Source organism: Mesocricetus auratus, unplaced genomic scaffold, assembly GCF_017639785.1.
Source record: "Mesocricetus auratus isolate SY011 unplaced genomic scaffold, BCM_Maur_2.0 Super-Scaffold_100008, whole genome shotgun sequence".
Classification (NCBI taxonomy): domain Eukaryota; kingdom Metazoa; phylum Chordata; class Mammalia; order Rodentia; family Cricetidae; genus Mesocricetus; species Mesocricetus auratus.
In genome coordinates, this window is record NW_024429192.1 from 21,385,682 (window position 1) to 21,407,937 (window position 22,256).

The 22,256-nt window shown below is 35.0% G+C and overlaps 1 long non-coding RNA gene across 2 annotated transcripts in view; it reads left to right on the plus strand.

Annotated features, from left to right (window-relative positions):
- Positions 1-12,452: 12,452 nt before the first annotated feature.
- The window catches only part of LOC121141764, a 44,866-nt gene continuing 35,062 nt past the window's right edge, over positions 12,453-22,256 (plus strand). For both annotated transcript variants that reach the window (XR_005878704.1, XR_005878703.1), the window contains exons 1-2: positions 12,453-12,491; positions 20,788-20,864. This is a non-coding gene — a long non-coding RNA (uncharacterized LOC121141764). The remainder of the gene's footprint in view (positions 12,492-20,787; positions 20,865-22,256) is intronic.

The window sequence follows — 22,256 nt, forward strand, 5'->3', positions numbered from 1 at the left end:
TTTGAGGTGTTTAATGAGTAAATTAGGCATAATAAGTTAACAATAATGTGTATGGTAAAATTAAATAATAAAGACAATACATTGTACTAAAGTTGTAACTGTTTATTCTGTTTCTGAAATTCTGTTTATATATTTTTGACTGTGGATGCCTGAATCCATGAAAATAAATCTGAGGATAAGTGTGCTCTTTCTCTGTCTCTCTGTCTCTCTCTGTGTGTGTCTCTGTCTCTCTCTGTGTGTTTGTGTGTGTGTGTGTGTGTGTGTGTGTGTACCTGTCTGATCCTTAGCTCAGCAAAAAACAAAATGTGTTAATGAAGGAAGGTCATGCTGTCTATAAAAGGAAAATAGAAATGCCACTACCCCAGTTGTATATACTCTTAGCATTGAATACTTAGATTTTTAAAAACATGTCTTATATATATATATATAAACTAGATGTTAATACAAATTCACATACCATATAAATGATTAAAGCCAGTCAAAACTTTTAGCTAAATATGACTAAATCAAGAAGTGAACATTTTTGTAGCCTTACTCTCGTCTACATGACCCAGTGTTTGCAATATTCTGGCATTTCCTAAATTTTGCATTAATAATCATGAAGCAGTAACTTGGCTGAAAAGGAATTTTAATTTTACTACAACCATGTCACCATTTGAATATCTGCTCATTACTTGGTATAGCACTGAAAATTCATCATATATAATCGCATTTATTTGTCTTGAAATAAAAATGAATAATCTTAAAACATATTCTCTCTAACTTGAGGTAGGAAATTCATAAAAATGGGTGATTAAGTTGTTAATGCTATAAATAAAGAAACCTCAGAAATATAAAGCAAACACTGAGATTATTAATGATATGCATGAATTCTCATGAATATTCATTATGAACTAAATATAACTGTTGTACACATTACAGACCATTCTTTAAAGTTAAAAAAATACATTTATGGTAGGAAAATAAATTCTATTCCATAAGTTATCTTTCCAGACTAAATATTTAAGTATCATATAGCAGACATGTTATATTTAAATGAAAAATTCATATTGTCATAACCCAAGGGTGACCTTGTTCAATTCCTTTCTGAAGAAAAAACAAAAAGAAAAAACACAAAACAAAAAAAACCTCTATAATAAAAGATGTAGGTATGTGATATCAAAAAAGGAGCTTTTCTTAAACTAAATACCAGAAAATCTAACCTTCATTGTTGTCAATTCATATGTAAACATTTCATCTTTATTCATTGAAATTGAAAACAATTTTGGATGATGAAAATATTTCATCTATTTACTTTGTATCTAAAAACACATCCTGATATAAAATGGAGTCTTTTTTCCTTTGATCTTGTCATAAAAAGATTTGAACATGTATTAAAATAACAGAAATATAACATGAAGGTCGATGTGATAAATTACTAACATTTCCTAACATTACTATTATTTTAGAATTTTCAAATGACATCATTTCAGGCACATAGTTAACTCATAAATCAGGTGTCATCACCAATCTTCCTATATACATTTATAACCTAAGCATTAAAGAAATTAAGCAACATGCCTAAGGCTTTTGATCTAAATGAATATAGTGTGATTAGAATTAAAAGGATAATCTAATTTTCATTCAAGCAAGGATGAAAGTATATATAATACAAGACAAAATGTCTTTTCTCACTTCCTTCCAACCTATGATATTTTTCCACTGTGTTGCCATAAAAGCAAATCTGCAAAATATCAATAACATTTTGGGCACATCAAAATGTAAGTTTAAAAAATATGTTTTCAACAGATAAAGTGTAAATTCCAATGTGAAACTTTGCAACTTCAATGTGGCTACTTTAAGTATATGGAAATTTCTCTTACTTCAATGATTTCTTACTATCAGAGTAATTAACAAATCTGTTTGTACTAATAATTTGAACAGAACTATGCATATTTTTATGTTATGGGCTTTATAAATCTTTCTTCCATTCTTTTTCTATTACTAAATCCCAAATGTATGGACACAATTTTGATTATTGGCTATAATAGGACTATATGTTCAGCTATCAATATATGTGGTAGTTCCCATTGATGTTTCTAAGGAATTACCAGGGAATCTGTAGCTTGAAAGAGACAATATATATCTTCTGGCAGTTTTTAATGCTACAAGTTCCAAATAGATACATGGCTAATATCAGTGAATTAGGATGTGTGACTCTTTACAAAGACCACAGGAAGAACGGAATCTTTGCTTCTTCTAACTCCCAGAGCCATCTTGCACCAACCACAGCTGCAGCCATCCTCTCACTGCTCCAAATCCCTGCTTTTCTTCCACATCAGAGCTCATTAGGACATTTCAGGTTGCATTAGGCACACCCAAATGGCAAAAAAACGTCTTGCTGTCTCAAAATCTTAAGTCACATAAAAAAAATCTATTTTGCTTTGTGTGAAATAACATTTATGATTTCTGCGGATGCAAATATATTTGTGGTCTTTAAGGACATTTTAATCAATAATGAAGTCTGCAAAAGACTGGAGTTCTGCTGGACATTGGTGGCACACGCCTTTAATCCCAGCACTCGGGAGGCAGAGGCAGGTGGATCATTGTGAGTTCAAGGCCAGCATGGTCTACAGAGCGAGTTCCAGGACAGCCTCCATAACAATACAGAGAAACCCTGTCTCGAAAAAACAAAAAACAAAACAAACAAACAAACAAAAAGACTGGAGCTCTAAGACATCACAAAGGAATAGAAAACTGTTTTTGCCTGGTGATGCCCTAGGCCTTCCAATGCACTTTGTTGTGTATAATATTTTACTCACATATTTATGATGATATCAGCATGAACCAGTCTACTGCACTACCAATCACAAATACATAGTACAAATAATTATATATAACATAATTATGGATACCATAATAATAAACAGTATTCTTTTGTTTACTTACTATAGTGCATTTTTATATGTAGAATTGGTTCCTCCTAATTATGCACACAAATGGTTTACTGTGTAGCATCATGACACCTTGTGCTATGAGCACTCTTATACATGTTTGCTGCATCTGCAGACTACTTCAAAAAGCTTTGCTGAGTGACTGATCTCTTCCAGTTATGTTTGTGTAAGTTTACTGTTCACGAAATGGTGCTCATCTAATGACACATTTCTCTGAATCTCCATCATTAATAAACATGAGTATAAAACTATCCTTGGAGGCTATTATTCTGTTTAACAAGTCTTGATATTAACCTTCATTAATTTTTTTGTCTTCAGATTCTAGTCAACCGTGAAATTCAATTATATCTTAATTGTCTACAAACTTAATATTGTGTATAGATTACTGACACCTTATCTAAAATTGGTTGTTTTTGTTTTGTTTATGTAATGTGATGAAATGATGCATTATAGTAATGGCTTGGGATTTAGAGAGAATTTCATAAAAGATTGCACTGAAAATACTTTTGAAGAGCCAATATGTGATACCAAATTAAGGATGGTTTCCTATGCTTGAATTTCTAGTGCAACCTACCAGAATATGCTATGCTTTGTTAGATAATGGAGAAGGACCATGAGTACAGCAAAACATATGTTTGAGATAAGTTGTTTTTCTGATTGCTTGCTATTAACTAAGAAAGATACCATCTTAATTTTGAGGAAATGGGATGCACATGCTATATGTTTGCTTATACGGAGAGAGAAGATACTATGACAACAACTGTGGACAGAAGTCAGAACATTTTAGGAAATCTACACTGTCAACAGGTAGTTAAAATACACAGTTCATACCAGCCTCGAAATAAACTAGTTCATAAAGTTAGAGTTAAAAATTCTGGCTCCAGAAGGAACAGTGGAATGTTAGTTTTAGTTCTTCATAGAATCTTGGTACTTAAGCTAGTCTCATTTCTGTCACAAATGGAGTTTCACCACCATCAAGAGTCTGCTTAATTTTAATTTAATGCTTAATTTTGTTGGGGCTAAAAACAGACAGCTAACAAACTAGTATCCTTGCCATCAAACTTTGATACTGCACTGTTAGAGCTAATTGCCATCCAATTTCTGTTCCATCCTTCCCACTACCAGTAAACTAATTAATTCTGTGAATTTACTATTCATAACTATTCAGTAGGAGTGTGCTGGAGAGATGCCTCAGCAGAATAAGAACATTTGTTTCTCTTCCACAGGATCCAGGCTCACTCAAGGGGAACCAGAAATGCAGGTCATACATATATTTTATATATACCTTCATACCCATAAAAATGAATAAATATGCTATTTAGCAGTATGCTAGCTGTTATCATTCCCTTTATAATACCATCACTTCAAAGTCATGTTTTTCCTTTGGCCCAAATTATTTTTCCAAAAATGCTAATTTAATGACAACACTCATCTAAATTTTCAAAGCTTTGACACAATAAGCTAAGTTTAAGACCAAACTCTTTAACTCAGTTTCTACTGACTTCATAGTGGTGCTTGTCATTTATTTTTAGATCTTCTTTTCCTGGTCACCTTCATGTAAAATTAAATGCTTTTTTTTGTTTTTTTGTTTTGTTTTTCCCTCTGGACCTAACATTTATCATAGTTTTGTTTTTGGGGATTGTCACTGCTGCAAACAATTTCCAATAACTGCTCTTTTTTTGGCATGTTTTCTTTGTTCCAATGACACCCAATAGATTGGCAGCCATTAAAGACTGATTTGCAACATATCCAAATGGCAGTAGTTTTAATTGAGAAAAAAATTTAAGGTACAAATCACAAATGTAGTGACTCATAGAACCAGTTTTCCCAATCATTTTTAATACCTATATTTATGGAGCTATACTGAAAAGAAATGAGATTTTGGATGTCCCAACTTGTCATTAGACTTCTGATGTCTATGAATATTTCCTTCTTTTAAGAAATTATTTGTTTTTAGACTTTTATAAATTTGCTGTTTTGGTATTTTATACAGGAGTATGCCACATTCCTATTATTCCACAATCATTATCTTTTTGTTATATTGTGAGGTCAACTGAGTTTAAGTAGCTCCATTTGAATAACAATGTACCTGAAAATACCCTTTGTAGCAGATGGGATCCTCAGTGGGTTTATAATGGAACAAAATAATTGACCCTCTCCCAAAACCTATCAGTAGTTAGTTGTTGAGCAGTAATGAATGAATTGGTTCCACGGGACTGTCGCCCAACAGCCTGGTGACAGGATTCACCTATGAGGACAAAAGTGGCAGTTGCCTTTCCATTCATTTTCCTAACAGTTTCTTGATTTCATTTTCCTTCATAGCTGAATAGAATTTCATTGTTCATATGTACAACATTTTGATTATCTATTCATATTAGATGAACATCTAACTGATTCCATTTCCTATTATGAATAAAATAACAATGAACATGGATGAGCAAGCACCTTTTATTATAGGAAATACTCAGCTTTGAGTGCATGGTCAGGAGCTGTATAGTTGAGATGTTCTATTTGTAGCATTTTGAGGAACCTTTCTCAATGATATCCACAGTGAACCACTTTATCATCCCACCATCAGTGAATATGGATGCCAACATTCTCATCAGTATTTGTTGTCCCTTAATTCCTTGATGAGAGCTCTTCTCATTCTGATGAGATAGAATACGATTGTTCTCTTTCATGGCTAATGACATTGGGTATCTCTGTTAAAGGGTGCATTAAACATTTGCATGTTTTCTTTTGAGAATGCTCCGTTCAGATCCATACCCTATTTTGATTGAATTGTTTGCTTTCTTGATGTTTATTTTTTGAGTTCTTTGTGTATTCTAGTCATCTTTTGTTGGCAGGAAAACTGACAAACATGTCCTTTTCATTGTGTTGCTCTGATACTTGATTAAGTCTTATCTTTGCTGTTCAGAAATTATTTGTTGTGTGAGATCTTATTTGTCAAGTCTTGATTTTTAACTCTTACACCACTAGTGTGTTGTTCAAAATTTCTTGCCTCTGCCTATATGTTGAAGTATGCCTCTACTGTGTCCTGTTTTAAAATATTCAGTCTTATTTTATAGATCCTCATCAATTTGGAGTTGAGTTTGTGCTGAGGAAAGAGATAGGTCTAGCTTTAGTCCTCTACATATGTATATGTGTGTGTGTGTGTGTGTGTGTGTGTGTTATATAACCATGAAATATAGGTTACAAATACCCAGGCAGATTATCATGGGACATCTTAAGTTCTCTTAATAGTCATTTGTTAGCCTCTTTTATACCTAACCTAAACACCTTCAAGATCATTGAGAAAATTTTCTGCAATGTATAAACACTGCATTGGTTTACTTTGGAATTTCATCCTTACAAATAGAGTACTGCTTTTTCAATCAAACAAAAAGGTATAGATACTATCAGATAGCCTCTGAGACCTATAACAGGCTCAGGTGTTAATCCACCTATCTAATATTTAAAGCTTTGTATTTAGATAGTGCCTTGATTTATCACTTTGTTCTATTACTATAAATCCTTCATGACATGGTTTCCACCTAGGAATCTGAAATTTGGGGTAACCTAAATATGTGTTCCTGGGCCATGATCACTCATATTTGACTTCAGTTTCAAGAGAATCAACTGTCTTTGTGTTCACAAATATTAAAAACATTGTGTTTTCATCTTAGCATTAATCTCATCCCTTTCTATGCTCAGAGAAAGAAACTCCATTAGAAAAGAATACTCCTTATTCTCTGTAGAGCACAGGTATTCTTTCCTTTAACTCTTCCAGTTAATAAATATTTTGAAATCTATTTCACTCTGTGTGGCAGTGTAGCCCAAACAATGAATTCTATATTTAGGAATCAAAAGAGATATGGGTGAAAGAATCAAAGACAACAAAGAGAACCCAAATACAAATCAATCACTTAGGAAATAAAGTTTATGTACTTAGATATCTTACATAAATCCTAGTAATACTATTTTGTCCTCGAGTCTACATTTTTAAAGTTCACAGATTTCACAAGCTCAATAGTCACTACTCTTTGAGGAAATAGTCTGAATCAATTATGGAGTATTGTAAATGGAAGCCTCTGTCCCACCAGGTACTGAAGCCTATTAGTCCCAAATAAACATACAAAGGCTTAATATGAATTATAAACTGTTTGGTTGATGGCTTATGCTTCTTATTGGCTAGCTCTCTCTTGATTATTAATCCATTTTTATTAATCTGTGTATCTCCACATGGTCTTTTCTTACCAATGATGCTTTCTCAGTATTTATATGGTGTTTGCCTTGCAACTCCCTCTCTCCTCTTCCCAGCATTCTCCTAGTCTGGAAGCCCCACCTATACTTCCTGCCTGGCTACATCCTTTCTGTCCATTGCCTGAAACAAGTTTATTTATCAACCAATAAAAGAAACATATATTCATAGCATATAGAAGGATATGCCCCATTGAAGTATATATATTTGATAATTTATATTCAATTGTGTGTGTTTCAGAACATTAAAATAACAACAAAATTTAATAATGTTTGTAGGAATAGATTAATATATATATATATATGTATACACACACACGCACACACACTTTCAAGGATTTCTCTGTTGAGAAGTCTGTCCTGGACTTGCTTAGTAGAGAAGTCTGACTTGGAATTCAGAGATCTTTATGTCTCTGCCTACCAAGTACTGGAATTAAAGGTGTAAACCACCGCTACACAGCTTATAACTGATTATTTTTGAGATGATCTCAGCGATTACTTACAAAAGGCAGAAAAGATAAAAGATGATTGGAGTAATCTCTAACTATAAAACATTGCCAATACACAAAAGAAAAAATAAGGATGTTGGTCTGCAAGAAAGTATGAGGAAATAATCAGGTAGAAATCATAAGAAATGGGCAAGTTTTGCCTTTGATTTCTTTGGATTTAGGACTGATGTAGTGAGCTGAGTCAATAACACAATATGATTTTATCTGAGTCTTGAATTTTTTTCTTCTTGTTTTATTACGTTAGAAACAAGCTTGCTTCATATGTCAATCATAGCTCCCTCTCCCTCCCCTCCTCCTCTGTCCCCACCACCAGGCCCCCAGTCCCCCAATCAATCTGCACTCTGATCCCCAGGGAGGGTGAGGTCCTCCATGGAGGATCTCCAGAGTCTGTCATTTCATCCAGGGCAGGGTCTAGGCCTTCCCCCAAGAGTTCAGGCTGAGAGAGCATCCCTCATTGTGGGATGGGCAGCCAAAGTCCATTTTTATGCCAGGGATAAATACTACCCAAGACCCCATAGATTACCTAGGCCTCCTCACTGGCACCCATGTTCAGGATGTCTGGATTAGTCCCATGCTTTCCACACAGTCATCAATTTAGGGTCCAAGAGCTCCCCCTTGTTCTTGAAATTTTAGTAAAGTTCATACAAACAACATATTAGTTACTGATGTTGTATATAGAATTACTACTCTGTAAAACAATAAAACTGAAGTACAATAACCAAAAGAACTACAGAAGCTTATAGTTTTAGAACGGCATGATCTTAATTGAGAATAGTATTGCAGGTAGTAATATTATATGTAAGACGGTTCTGTAAGCCCATGTGTTTTAGGTATAGAAGAAAATAAATCATGTGACTTTCTAATTTACATAATATGTAATATTCATTCAATAGACAGAATTATTTACCATAAATGATTTTTGGCTAGAAACTATGGAGAGGCTTATTCTCCTTGTTATCTGTAAGTTGGTTTGTGATAAGAGTAACTGTAAGCATATGTCTATTATGACACAGAAAATTAGGAACCACATAGAAAGAATCAAGGGGCTAGTTAAATCAGACACAAAAATGACTATGAAAAATTAATATCAGTTTCCACTGTTTAGAATAATCCCGCTTTCCTCTCTATGTCCTGTCTTAGAGCCAACAACCATCCAGATGGTTTTAGGTCTTTGGGACTTGACATTATTTAAAAGGTCACCACAGGCAAATTATAATGGGCAACTTGTTCTTATCAGAGAGCAAACATCTGTGATCCTGCTCCAGTTTTGAATCACCAGTGGACCAGGTTCCCAGGGCAGCCCTTGCCAACTCTCTTTCCATGTGAACTATGTACACTACTTCATTTTTCTATTAAAAATTGTCACTTGCATTACATAGAGGGTACAACAATGCTCTGAGAATGCTGTCATTCAAATTTGAGCAAAAAGAAATGAGATTTTTGACTTGGAAACATGACATAGATTCATATAATGGTGTTAACATTCAAGAAATGGCCCCTGGGAGAGGTATAATTTCCCCAGTATACCAACAGTATATAGAAGCAAACTTAGAATTACTATGATACTTTAAAAGAATAAGCTAATAGATAAATAAGCTAGCCTACTTGCAGTATTTCTGAATGTTTAATTCTGTGGTTCAAAGGCTCTTTTCTTATTCAACATTAGAAAACAAAAAATGCTTTAAATTATTAGTTCAGTGGATAATCCTATTATCCTCCAGGGTTCTCCTCTCTCTCTCTCTCTCTCTCTCTCTCTCTCTCTCTCTCTCTCTCTCTCTCTCTCTCTCTCTCTCTCTCTCTCTCTCTCTCTCTCTCTGTCTGTCTCTCTCTCTCTCCCCCTCTCTCTGTCTGTCTCTCTGTCTCTCTCTGTCTCTCTCTCTCTCTCTCTCTCTCTCCCACACACACACACACATACCTTCTTTTTCTTGTATAGAGGCATTTTAAAATGCAGATGTTATGGAGAGAGGCAGAATAGTAAAAAAATGCTTTCCATTTCATCATCTAGATGTTTGCTTTAACCCTGCCAAGTCAATAAGAACTAGGAATAATATTGAATAATCAGAGACCATTAATTAGGAAAGAAAATCTAAGTTGTGTTCATTAGATGTTTTATACTTAGCAAATTGAATCATTTTTTTCCTTCCATATATCCACTCCCACACTTATAGGAACCCTAATCATCAGTAGGTTCTTGTTTTTAACTTTATCCTTACACTTACTGTCTGGATTCTTGGCTGGGTTTGTGTTAATTAACTACCTAAAAACTTGTGAAAATATACTAATATTTACTTAGGCTCTTGTCACATTATCATACTTTCTTGATATAGACAGTTTACCTACTTGACATTTGAGAATAACTCATATTCCGTGTATTGGAGTAAGTACTATAAAATTAAGTCATAGAATTCTTAAGTATCTTTAACTATTTCTTGATTGCAATTGAAAAATCTCTAGTGACAGAAAGTTTGAGATGATGCCAATTATTTTGAACATAAAAATGATTAGATTACTAATGGGCTTTTGTTCACATGGATAAGGGAAATGGATAACAGAGGTGTGTGTGAATGACTTGTATTAATCCATACATATTTTATGCATTCTCATTACAATTCTAAATTTTAATGTACCTATGCAAAGGTAAGTGAGACTTCTCTAATAATGTCTGAGTTTTTAATAAGGATAACTAACTTCCAAATTTAAAGAGTTAAATGAATATTTGATGCAGAAAGTTAAGTTTATGCAAATGTTATTAGTATAAAACATTCCTGACTACCTCAAATGGTAAACTATTCTTTTAGCACCAGAAGATAACTTGATTAGTTAATATGTATATTGTAACTCACCTTGTCCAACTTTTTAAATCACTACAAAATTAACTTTATAACAAAGTGAAGAATTGTGTTTATATATGTATTTTCGTGGGGTGTTGTGAATGTGCTTGGAGAGCCTAGTAAGCAACTTTGGGTAACATCTCTTTTGATACTCTGTATCCCATTGTACTGGTATTCACCAATTTAGCAATCCAGGGATCCTCTTATCTCTGACTCCCAGGGAGATTACATGTGTACAGAATCCTGGTTCAGCATTTATGTGGATGTTGGTGATCTTAGTCAGCTTGCCATAACAGCTTTACTGAATAATATATTACATGGATCCTATTGTTTCAAAGTCCCCAAGAGTGACACAATGCTTGTCTATATATAGTAAAGTTTGTCATTTTAAAAATCACTGCTATATTTTTTACTAAGGCATATTTGTCTCAAGTACAATCTGATATACATTTTCCATGGTTTTAGTTTTTATTGGTTACCTTTATCACAGTTGTGATCAGAATATAACAAGAAAAAATTTAAGAAAGAAAGGTTTGTTTCGGCTGTTTCTATTAAATACAACCCATCATGCAGGGAAGACAGGATTATAAAGTGTCTGGTGATGTTTGTCCTCAGTCAAACACAGAGAGCAATGAGTGTTTTGCTCCATTCACTTTCTCTTTGTCTCTCTCCAAGACTGAAGCTCATGAAATAATGTCACCAATATCTGGGTTGGGGGGAATCTTCCCTCTTTGTTTAATCCTTCCAGAAGTACCCTCATGAACACATCAAGAAATGGGTTTCTATGATAACTGTTAATCCAGTTAAATCCAGAATTAAGATTAGTCATCATACAGTCTGAAACAATCACATTTGACCACTATTAACTCCTCTTAGAATGAAAGCTCACCTTTTGTATGCTGTGGGTATGTTTCTATTATTGGTTGATGAATAAATGCTGATTGTCCAGTAGTCAGGCAGGAAGTATAGGTGGGGATACCAGACTAGGAGAATTCTGGGAGGAGGAAGGCAAGGAAGGAGAATTCTGGGAGGAGAAAGACAAGGAGAGTGAGTTGCGAAAGAGATGCCATGTAGCCACCAAAGGAGTGACAGATGGGTAAGTCACACAGACTCATAGCAATATATAGTTTAATAGAAAATGGGATAATAATTAAGAGAGCTAGCCAATGAGAAACCTGAGCCATTTATCAAATAGTTTATAATTAATATAAGTCTCTGAATGTTTATTTGAAACTAAATGGCTTCAGGACATGGTGGGACAGAAACTCTATCATCAAAAGAGCTTTAGTGATAGCTAGCAACCTATCATTTATCTGTTCATAATACCAGCTTCAAGGCCATAAAAGTAGATTATATTTTGCACAGTAAAAAATGAAAAAGTTTATTTTCCCTATCATGTGGACATTTTTCTATTCAAGGAGGCCATTCCCCATCTTTCAGGGGGTATGCTGGGTAAGAAGACTTCAAAATCGAATTAAGTGCTTGAATGGCCTGGTAGAAGTGTAAAAGATGCAGCTAAATAGTAGCATGACTAGACTGTTTACATCTTAACATTTTGTGAAAAACACCTATGCTTGTCTTTTAAAAAATAAAACGACTAAATCTACTACCACTTAGAGAGTAATTTTAATTTAGTTTTAAGAGATGTATTTGTAGGAGGAAAACAATGCCGCCATTAACCATGTGACTTACTAGAGGCGCATACAGATGAGGTAATAGAAGAGCAGTTTACCACACCACTAACCACACCCATTTTAAGCATGACTAAAGATGTGTACGGACGGATGTAAAGACATATATGGATGTAGGCGGTGAACTATGTCACTAGCCAGGCCCACTTTTGGGCATGGCTAGGGACGTTACGGTGGAAGGTATAAAAGACTGAACAACGGAAATCTTGGTCTCTTTTTCTGGATTTCGGCTTCCAGTTCGGCAGCGGAAAACTACTCGGCTCATCTGGGTCACTTGTTTGGTATCTTGTGAGTAATTTCTACGATAAATACTCAGTTTTACTTTCAATAAGTGTGCCGTTTATCGTTGCAGCATCATGTATTAATTTATTTCACTTGTGTAAGTCTTTTGCCTGCGTGTATGTGTAAGTAGCACTAGTGTGCAAAGCCTAGGAAGGTGAGAAGAGGCTTTCAGATCCTATGGAATTGGAGTCAAAATGACTGCGAACCACCATGTGAGGACTAGCCACTGGAGCAGAGTCTTGTGAAAAAAGCTACGTGTCCTCTCAACTGCTGAGCCAATTCTCCATCCCACTGAAAAGATAAGTTTTAAGGACGAAGATGGTGTTCAAATGGGCTTGCTGCCCTTTTTCCCTCTTCCAACTGAGGTCATGATTGGTTAAGTATAGATTGTAAGAGAAGGAAATCAGAACAGATATCAGATTCCATCTTTAAGGTTTCCCTAAAAAGTCTTCCAAATTAAGGACAGTCATTGGACACAGCCTACATCTTTGTAGGTGCATATTAATATTAATAATCTGGGATTTGTCCACTTTTATAATAAATTTAGACATTCATCTAACCCTTGAAACAAGCATTTTTGTGCTTATACATTAATAAGTAGTTTTGAATGAATAAAAACAGTTTTCTTTATTAATTCCTTATGTGTTATGCTTTTGAACTCTTTAGAAATATGACTTCATTCATTGAAAGAGGCTGAATCAGTTTCCTCCATGATTGAACTCTGCAATTTGAAAACAGGCAGGTTACTGCATGTTGATAATGACAATCACTTACATAGCAAGACCTTTTTTAAGTATTTGGCATCCATTCAAATAGATCTTCAAATCTGATTTTACCAAAAAAATCATGAATAGTTACATAGCAATATACATAGTATAATGACCTAGGAAGTTTTATCATAGTATTAATAAAAATACAGTCAAGAATATTCTGGCATACTATAGATGCTTGATTAAAAGCAAAAATACATTGTTTTATATATTATTAATTTTGTTGTTTACAGGAAACAAATGACTCACTGTTATGCATAATTCATAAAGTATTTTTCCCTTTTTAAGAAGGAAGATGATATTTGAACCTTTGTGATCCAATGAATTTTGGGAAAACTGAGTGATTATTGTTCGTCTTTATCTTCTTTATTTCTTCTACCCTCCCTCTGTCTGTCTCTCTCTTTCTTTTTCTTCCTCTCTTTTCTTCCTCCCTTCCCCTTTCTTATCCTTTGCATCCTCTATCTCCACATCTTCCTTTACATCCTTCTCTGTGTTAGAAATTGAATTCATGGTCCTTTAAACACGTATAAAACATACACACCTTAGCAAGCAGCTATACTCCAGACTCAGATTAATTTTCTTACCATAATTTTCTATCTTTAAAATACTAAATTATCATGTCTCTCTCTGTCTCTTGTGGGTGGTAGAGAGAAAGAGAAATTCAAAGATTCAAACCACTCAATTATGTAGTTTCATTTTTCTTGAGGATCTTCAAGAGTAAGTTTCCACAGAACATGAATTTTGAAATAAATATACATGTTTCTCAGGTTACTCTTGAAGTTTCAAGTCTTTCATGAGGTACTGATAGTCACCAGTGAGTATATTAATGATATCTGACTGGACTGATGCTAAGATACCTCAAATAAACAGTTCATGCCCTGGTTTCTGTATATACTCTGCCTTGACTTTCTTTTTTCCAATTCATGGAAGAAATGTATTATTAAGATCATCTTTATTATTTAAAAAGAAATTCTTGTCTTTCCCATGAAAGAAAAAAGCTTTATTTCTACACTGAAATTATACCAGGTTGGAACTGTACTTCATAAAATACTTACAGTCTTGATTAAATTAATCTTTATAATAACAATATTCATCATCATTATTATTTCTTTAGAAAGAAAAATGACTTCTGGGTATTCCTTGACTAATCCCATATACCACTACAATATTTGGGTTTTAAAGAAAATGCATTAGGTGTTTCCTAGATCATATCCCTAGACATCGGAGAACTTCATTAAATACAGAAGCCCTCTGTAGCCTTACCTCCCACTGGTTTAATATAGAAAAGCTTGTACTAGGTACAGAAATTATATTTACATTTTCAAACTCACAATTACATTGCATAATATTCAAGAAAACTTGAGGTCACCTCAAGTTATTTATTGGGATTCAACTTCTCTTTTTTTCTATTTTTCTGATTTCAGTTATGAAAGGAACTGAGTAGAATCAAGAAATATAGAAAAACATTTCAAAGTCAGTTTTCAAGCTGGCACCCAATACTAGAGAGAAAAGATGATGCCACTGAATGCTACACTAACATGAACTCTAGAGATCTCATGATGCTTCACAAGATAGGCAAGCAAAAGCTATCAAAAAGAGTTATATGTTGATGAATACAGGAGAAAGCCCTGTGAGTTGCTATGGAAAATGACAGAAAATGTGTAATAGTAGAAATACATAAATATGATTTAAGAAAGAAAGATGAGCAAAAGTCTGGTCTGCTTCAAGACTCTCAAGGAAGAAATGTACATATCTTCAAGAGTCATGATACAGTATCAAATATTTCTCTCGCAAACTTTTATAGTGATTTTACAATTTATTTTTGTAGTTTTTAAAATAAGTTTTGAAATAGTTAAAATGTAATATAAGAATTCTAATTAATTGAGTAAAGCTAGTATTTCTCATACCTATGTGAAAGTTATCGACACTGACAAAGTCTATCCAAAAGATCAAGACAATTTATCAAAGGTTACACCTATGGAGTCATAAAAATATTCTGGTGCTTTGAGCAAAGTACGCCATTTTTGTTTATGATCATAAAATGGAAGCTGTGTTATAATGGGAATTGTACAATCTGAAACTTAAGCTTTTTTATCTCACTTTTCCACAATCTTATTATGCTTGACTAAAAGTAGACGGCATTGTCAGCACTCAAGTGATATAAATATCCTTACTGATCAATTCAGCATGTGGTCTGGTCTTTACTTCATAATGAGAGAGACAGAATGTAATGAGCCTTTCTCTGTCCCACCAGCCAGTTCACAAATAATGATGTAGAGACTTGTTGATTATGAAAGCTTGTTTTTAACTAGCTCTTATAACTTATATTAACCCATTTCTACTAATCTAGGTTCTGTCACATCCTGCTTTCTCCATATCTTCTTGCATCTCTCTATGCCTTGATTATTTTCTCCTACTTCTACTCTCTCCTGGGAAGTTTCACCTATAGCTCTTACCTAGTTATTGTCCATTCAGCTATTTATTAAACCAATCACAGTAACATATCTTCACATAGTGTACAAATATCCCAAAATATTGCCCCCTTTTTTCTAAATCAAAAGGAAAAGTTTTAACTCTAACATAATAAAACTATATATAATAAATAGAACAATTATCAGTTAAGAATTACATTTAAAATACCCCATCCATTTGTATTTGGCATATTTGGAGAAAATATTCTATTATCTATTTTGTCTTGATGAATTTAAAGTTTTATACCTAACCAATTTTCTGTCATAATTTGTATTACCATCCTAAAACTATCTTTTTAGACCTCAAAACATTTTCTTTGGTAAGCAATTTAAGCTTTTATGTTTCTCAACCTTATGCATCTTATATTTCTTATGTAAGTTTTTTCCAAATTTGGTTATAAGGAAAATTGCAAGTATAAAATTAGAACTATCTAGTCTTTAACCCCATTAAAAACCTCAGAAGGATGTAATATTATCTGAGTAAACAGGAAGTGCAGAGCAAGAAGCTTCTAATGATAGAAACAACAGAAACAGCTGGCTTCCTGGACAGTCATCCAAAGTTGCTGTGCAACATTGGAATATCCATCTTCAGCCTACATTCCTAGAATATCTGACAGACTTTTCTGTGAGCAGGAATTTAAAAGGACTATCCTACTTTGTCTTTGCAAAGTTTGGCAGCCATTTTGTTCAATTTAGACAGTATAATGTCAGACTTTGAGGCAAGGGCAGTTTCATCTCCAGTGGTTAACATGGCCACAATGAAGGGAAACTCTATGTGGAGGCTGCTCAATGGCTCCATGTACAGGCAATCTACTTTTTTTTTTATTTTATTTTCCAGTTTAAATTTAGATAAGAAACGAGGTTGTTTCACAAGTCAGTTCCAGGTCCCTCTCCCATTCCCTCCCCTCCTCCCGTGCCCCCCCAACGCCCCCCCCCCCGTTATCCCCTCATTCCCCTAGGGAGGGTGAGGCCCTCCATGGGGGTGTCCATAGTCTGTCATTTCATATAGGGCAGGGCCTAGACCCTTCCCCAAGAGTTCAGGGTGAGAGTGCACCTCACATTGTTCTATGGGAGTCCAAAGTCCGTGCGTATACTTGGGATGGGTACTGATCTGCTGCCCAAGGCTCAATAGATTCCTTAGGCCTCCTCACTGACACCCAGATTCAGGGGGTCTTGATCAGTCCCATGCTGGATTCCCAGGCTGATGCCTGCGATTCAAGAGTTAACCTTTGTCTGGTCAGCTGTTTCTGGGGGTTAAACCAGCCCAGTCTTAATCCCTTTGATCATCAGTCCTCCCTCTCTGTTACTGGCTTTCTTGAGTTCAGCTCAGTACTTAACCAAGGGAGTCTGCCTCTTCTTCGATCAGCCACTAAATGAAGTTTCTGTTTCCCAGACTCTCTGGCCATAGGATTGTAGGCTGGCACTCCCCAGATCTAAGTCTAAAATCCATATATGAGAGAGTACATGTTTCTCTTTTTGTGACTGGGTTACCTCACTCAGGATGGTTTCTTCTAGTGTCATCCATTTGCCTGCGAATCTCATGATTCCATTTTTTTTTCTGCTGAATAGTACTCCATTGTGTAGATGTACCACATTTTCTCTATCCACTCTTCGGGTGAGGGACATCTAGGTTGCTTCCAAGTTCTGGCTATTACAAATAAAGCTGCTATGAACATAGTGGAACAGACATCTTTGTTGTATGAATGGGCATCTTTTGGATATATGCCTAAGAGTGGAGTTGCTGGGTCTTGTGGTAGGTTTATTCCCATTTTTCTGAGGAATCTCCATACTGATTTCCAAAGTGGCTGAACCAGTTGGCACTCCCACCAGCAATGGAGGAGTGTCCCCCTTTCACCACATCCTCTCCAGCATAAATTGTCATTGGTGTTTTTGATTTTAGCCATTCTGACAGGAGTGAGATGGTATCTCAGAGTTGTTTTGATTTGCATTTCCTGGATGGCTAAGGATGTTGAGCACTTTCTCAAGTGCCTCTCAGCCATTTTAGACTCCTCTATTGAAAACTCTCTATTTAGTTCTGCAGCCCACTTTTTAATAGGGTCCTTTGGTGTTTTGGAGACTTGCTTCTTGAGTTCTTTGTAAATTTTGGAGATCAACCCTCTGTCAGATGTGGGATTAGTGAATATTTTTCCCATTCTGTGGGCTGCCTTTTTGTCTTGCTGACTGTGTCCTTTGCTTTACAGAAGCTTCTCAGTTTCAGTAGGTCCCATTTATTAATTGTTGATCTCACTGTCTGTGCTACTGGTGTTATGTTCAGGAAGCTGTCTCCTGTACCAATTCGTTCAAGGGTACCACCCACTTTCTCTTCTAAGAGGTTCAGTGTGGCTGGATTTATGTTGAGGTCTTTGATCCATTTGGACTTAAGTTTGAATCTTTAAAGAAAGAAATTAAAGAAGCCCTCAGAAAATGGAAAGATCTCCCATGCTCTTAGATAGGTAGGATCAATGTAGTAAAAATGGCAATCCTGCCAAAAGCAATCTACAGATTCAATGCAATCCCCATTAAAATCCCAGCACAATTCTTCACAGACCTTGAAAGAACAATAATCAATTTTGTATGGAAAAACAAAAGACCCAGGATAGCCAAAACAACCCTGTTCAACAAGGCAATGTCCGGAGGCATCACCATCCCTGACCTCAAGCTCTATTACAGAGCTATAGTCCTGAAAACAGCTTGGTATTGGCACAAAAATAGACAGGTAGACCAATGGAATCTAATTGAAAACCCGGGTATTTAACCCACACACGTACGAACATCTGATCTTTGACAAAGAAGCTAAAAATATACAATGGGATAAAGAAAGCATCTTCAACAAATGGTGCTGGCATAATTGGAGACTGGCATGTAGAAGAATGCGGATCGATCCATGTTTATCGCCAGGCAATCTACTTTTTTGATGTAGATTGATACTGCCAGGAACAAATGTGTCTCACTGTCATGAAAATCTTTGTGTTATTAAAAAAATCTTAAATGCTATTTTCTGTGGCTCTTTGAAGTATGTGATGACTATGTTTCTAAAATATGTCCTTTTATGACCTTGAGAACATACCTAGTACGACTACAGGTTTGATTGCTATATATAACTAACTACTAACCTGTGTTTCTTAATTCTCCTAAATTGTTTATAACAATATCTTTCAAGGATAAGAACTTTACAATACATTTTTAAATTCAATAAACTATCCTTTTCCCCATCATTCCCATATTCCCTTTTACTTTTCAGAAAGAGATCCTTAATTTCAACCTTCCTTGATTTATTTCCTCTCTTATCATGACCAGTAACAATTTGCAACCAGTCATCCCCCCTAAGTGATGACAAACATCTAAAACCTGCCAAATGGCTAAAAACTACCCATTCATCTCTTGGGAATGTGGGCATCATATGCTCAAAATTATTTCCTGTTGGGGGGCAATGGCATCTCTAGGGGACCCTGAGAAATTAAAATAGTGGTCAAGTCCTGGAAGCCATGGTTGTATCAATTGTTTGACAGTCTCTGTGTAATGGGTAAGTTTAGGATTTATATGAAGTCCTGGCTGGAGTGGTGTGTGAGGTTTTACCATCTCAGGAAGCAGCTTTGAAACTGTTCTAGATGTAGAATTTTGAGGGAACTACAACAGAGGCATTTTGAGAAGCTGGATTACATGGGCTACTTGTTTACATTGGTATCTGGCCCTTCTGTTCTGAAAATACATAAACTTTTAAGGTAACATATGTATCTATATTAACACAAGTATGGAATATACACTGTGTATAAGTCAATTAAAGATGATTTTTTGTTTAATTTTTGAGCATGTAAAAGGCATCTGTTAATTTTGTAAGTTTGTTTGGACTATAAAACCAAACCTCTATCCATAAAAAGATGACATGTAATAATAATACATGAGAATTCTGTAGTCAATGAGATTCATCATGTCTCATACAGTCTCAGAACTTTTCCCATAATAGAGGGATCAGCATATACATTACCTATTCAGTTTTCTTTCTTGGTTGTTGTGTAATGTTATTTAAAGATGTGTTATATTCATTTATGCTGTGGAATATTTGTTCAATGATGCAAAGATATGTTGCAATCTTTATGTTGCATTTGTTTACTTCTGATAAGCCATGTTACTTTGTGTGTCTAAAGCACTTCGTTGGTCTAATAAAGAGCTCAATGGCCAATAGCAAAGCAGGAAAGAAAGAGAAAGTATAGGTGGGGCTGGCAGGCAGAGATAATAAGTAGGAGGAAATATATGGGAAGAGGGACTGAGGAATGAAAAAAGAAGTAGCCACACAGCCAGACATGGAATAATGGAATAAGAGAGAGAGAGAGAGAGAGAGAGACAGAGAGAGACAGAGAGAGACAGAGAGAGACAGAGAGAGACAGAGAGAGACAGAGAGACAGAGACAGAGACAGAGACAGAGAAGCAAAAGGCCAGAGGCAAAAAGCTAAATAGGATAATTTAAATTAAGGAAAACTGGCTAGATATTAGCCAAACTAAGGCCAAGCATTCATGAGTAATAATAAAACTCCATGTGCATTATTTGGGAACTGGGTGGCAGGCCCCCACAAGAGTCAAAAGTATCAAATAGTAAAAAGAAAATTAAATTTAAAAATATACCAACAACACTTGGTTTCCTTCTTTTTGTCTATGGCCAAGATTTTCAGAAGATCTCCCCCAATTCAAATTTGATCTTCATTAATTTTGAAGAGAGCCATAACTTTTTGTTTCCTGTGTAAACAAGGGCATAGCCTCTCCTCAAATTCAACATGTCTTTTGACTTTGATTTTAAAGACATTCTTAAAATATATAGCTTGGTTTAATTTAACAGTTTTCACAATCCAACATCTCTCAGGAGCTATTATTTTTGTACATTAGCATTTAAAATTCAAAGTCAACAAAGGACCATACATGATCCAGACCCCCTGTGTATTTTTTGTCTTTTTCATGGCTTATTCTTTTTTTATATTACTTTATTCTTTCTTTAAAGAATATTATTTTTAAATTATTCATTTTTTCTATTACTGTCTATTCACATTTTTTTTACTGTATCTGTTTCAGGATATGGAATACCTTACTGTGCTTGCAGCATTCTGACCAACTAAGACAGATCTTCAACTACCATGTCAGCAGTTTAGGTTAGCACATGGCATTGGCTGACTCAAGCCTGCAGAGAAGGGCCAGACATCTGCATGCTACTGCCCCCGGAGAGACTGTGGGAGTAACAAGCCCTGTCTGGCTCCATGTTTGTCTTTTCAGAAATTTTAAAAAGCTTTCCATGGTCCTCTACATTGGATACCAACAAAACATTTTCTTTTTTTTTTTCCAACAAAACATTTTCTTAAGATGACTAAAGCATGAATTATAAATAACACATTTTAGTAAATTTCTGGGCATTAAATATAGACAGATAGGGGTACAGATTTTTGTAACTCATACAGGGAAGATTTTAAATAAAGGAATCATTCAGCAAAATTTGTGAAAACCTCCATGAATTGCTGAGCAGAATTCAACATGCTTACAGAAGAATGGCAAGCGATTTGAACTGATAAGCCATAAATACCTTCCAAGCACTCATGCTACCAGCATCCTGCCAAGTACATTGCTACAGGACCTGCAGGGAGTGTTGCCTGCTCCTTTTGGTTTAAGCTGAGTTTGGGTCTTAGAGGTGGTAAGACTAAGGTTTCTTTTCTTGTAACTATAAACAGAGTGTCACATTCAAAGATCCACAGTCCTCTGGTGACATGCATTCCCCTTCAGCCTCCTTCAAGGTCTTGATTGGATAGCTTTGATTTTTGGGGCAGTTTTTATTTTTTGTTACAGTCCCTGTAACTGGATTGGAAACTAAGGGAATCAGGTGTTCGATACTTGTGACACATGCAATTTTCTTCTTTCATGTAAGGTAACAGGCACATTGTTTCTCTAATGTAAGTTATGGATATATTTGAGGCAGGACTATATTGTGCCTGCCTACCATAGCTAATATAACTTTAGCATACCTAGTTTAAACACATATGTAACCAGAAAATATCAATTAACTCAATTAAATAGAATTGAATAAAGAAAAAATCATACCAAATGGATAAAGATTAAAAATGAATTTAGTCATTGAAATGGTAAAGATTAAAACTCTGATAATGTTAAATATTTACTTGAAATGTGAAGTAACAAGTGTATTTATAAGCTATTGCTGGAAGTATACTTAGTATAACTAATACCAAAATAAATGAAGATGATTAAGTTCATACGTCAAGTAAAACCACTATATATGTATTACATTAGGTTTTTAATTATTGTGAAAAAATAACTACTATATCCTACTCAAGGTGACAGTGACATTTATTTTGGTCATAGTTTCATAGATTTCAGTATATAGATCTTAGATCCACTAAGGTCTGAGGTAAGGCAGACCATTGTGGAGCCAGGAGAATGTCAGAATGTATTTTCCCAGCATGATGGCAGAATCAGAACCATGAGCGGTAGGGAAGGGTAAGGAACAAGATGGCTCCCAGGGACACATCTTTAGTGAA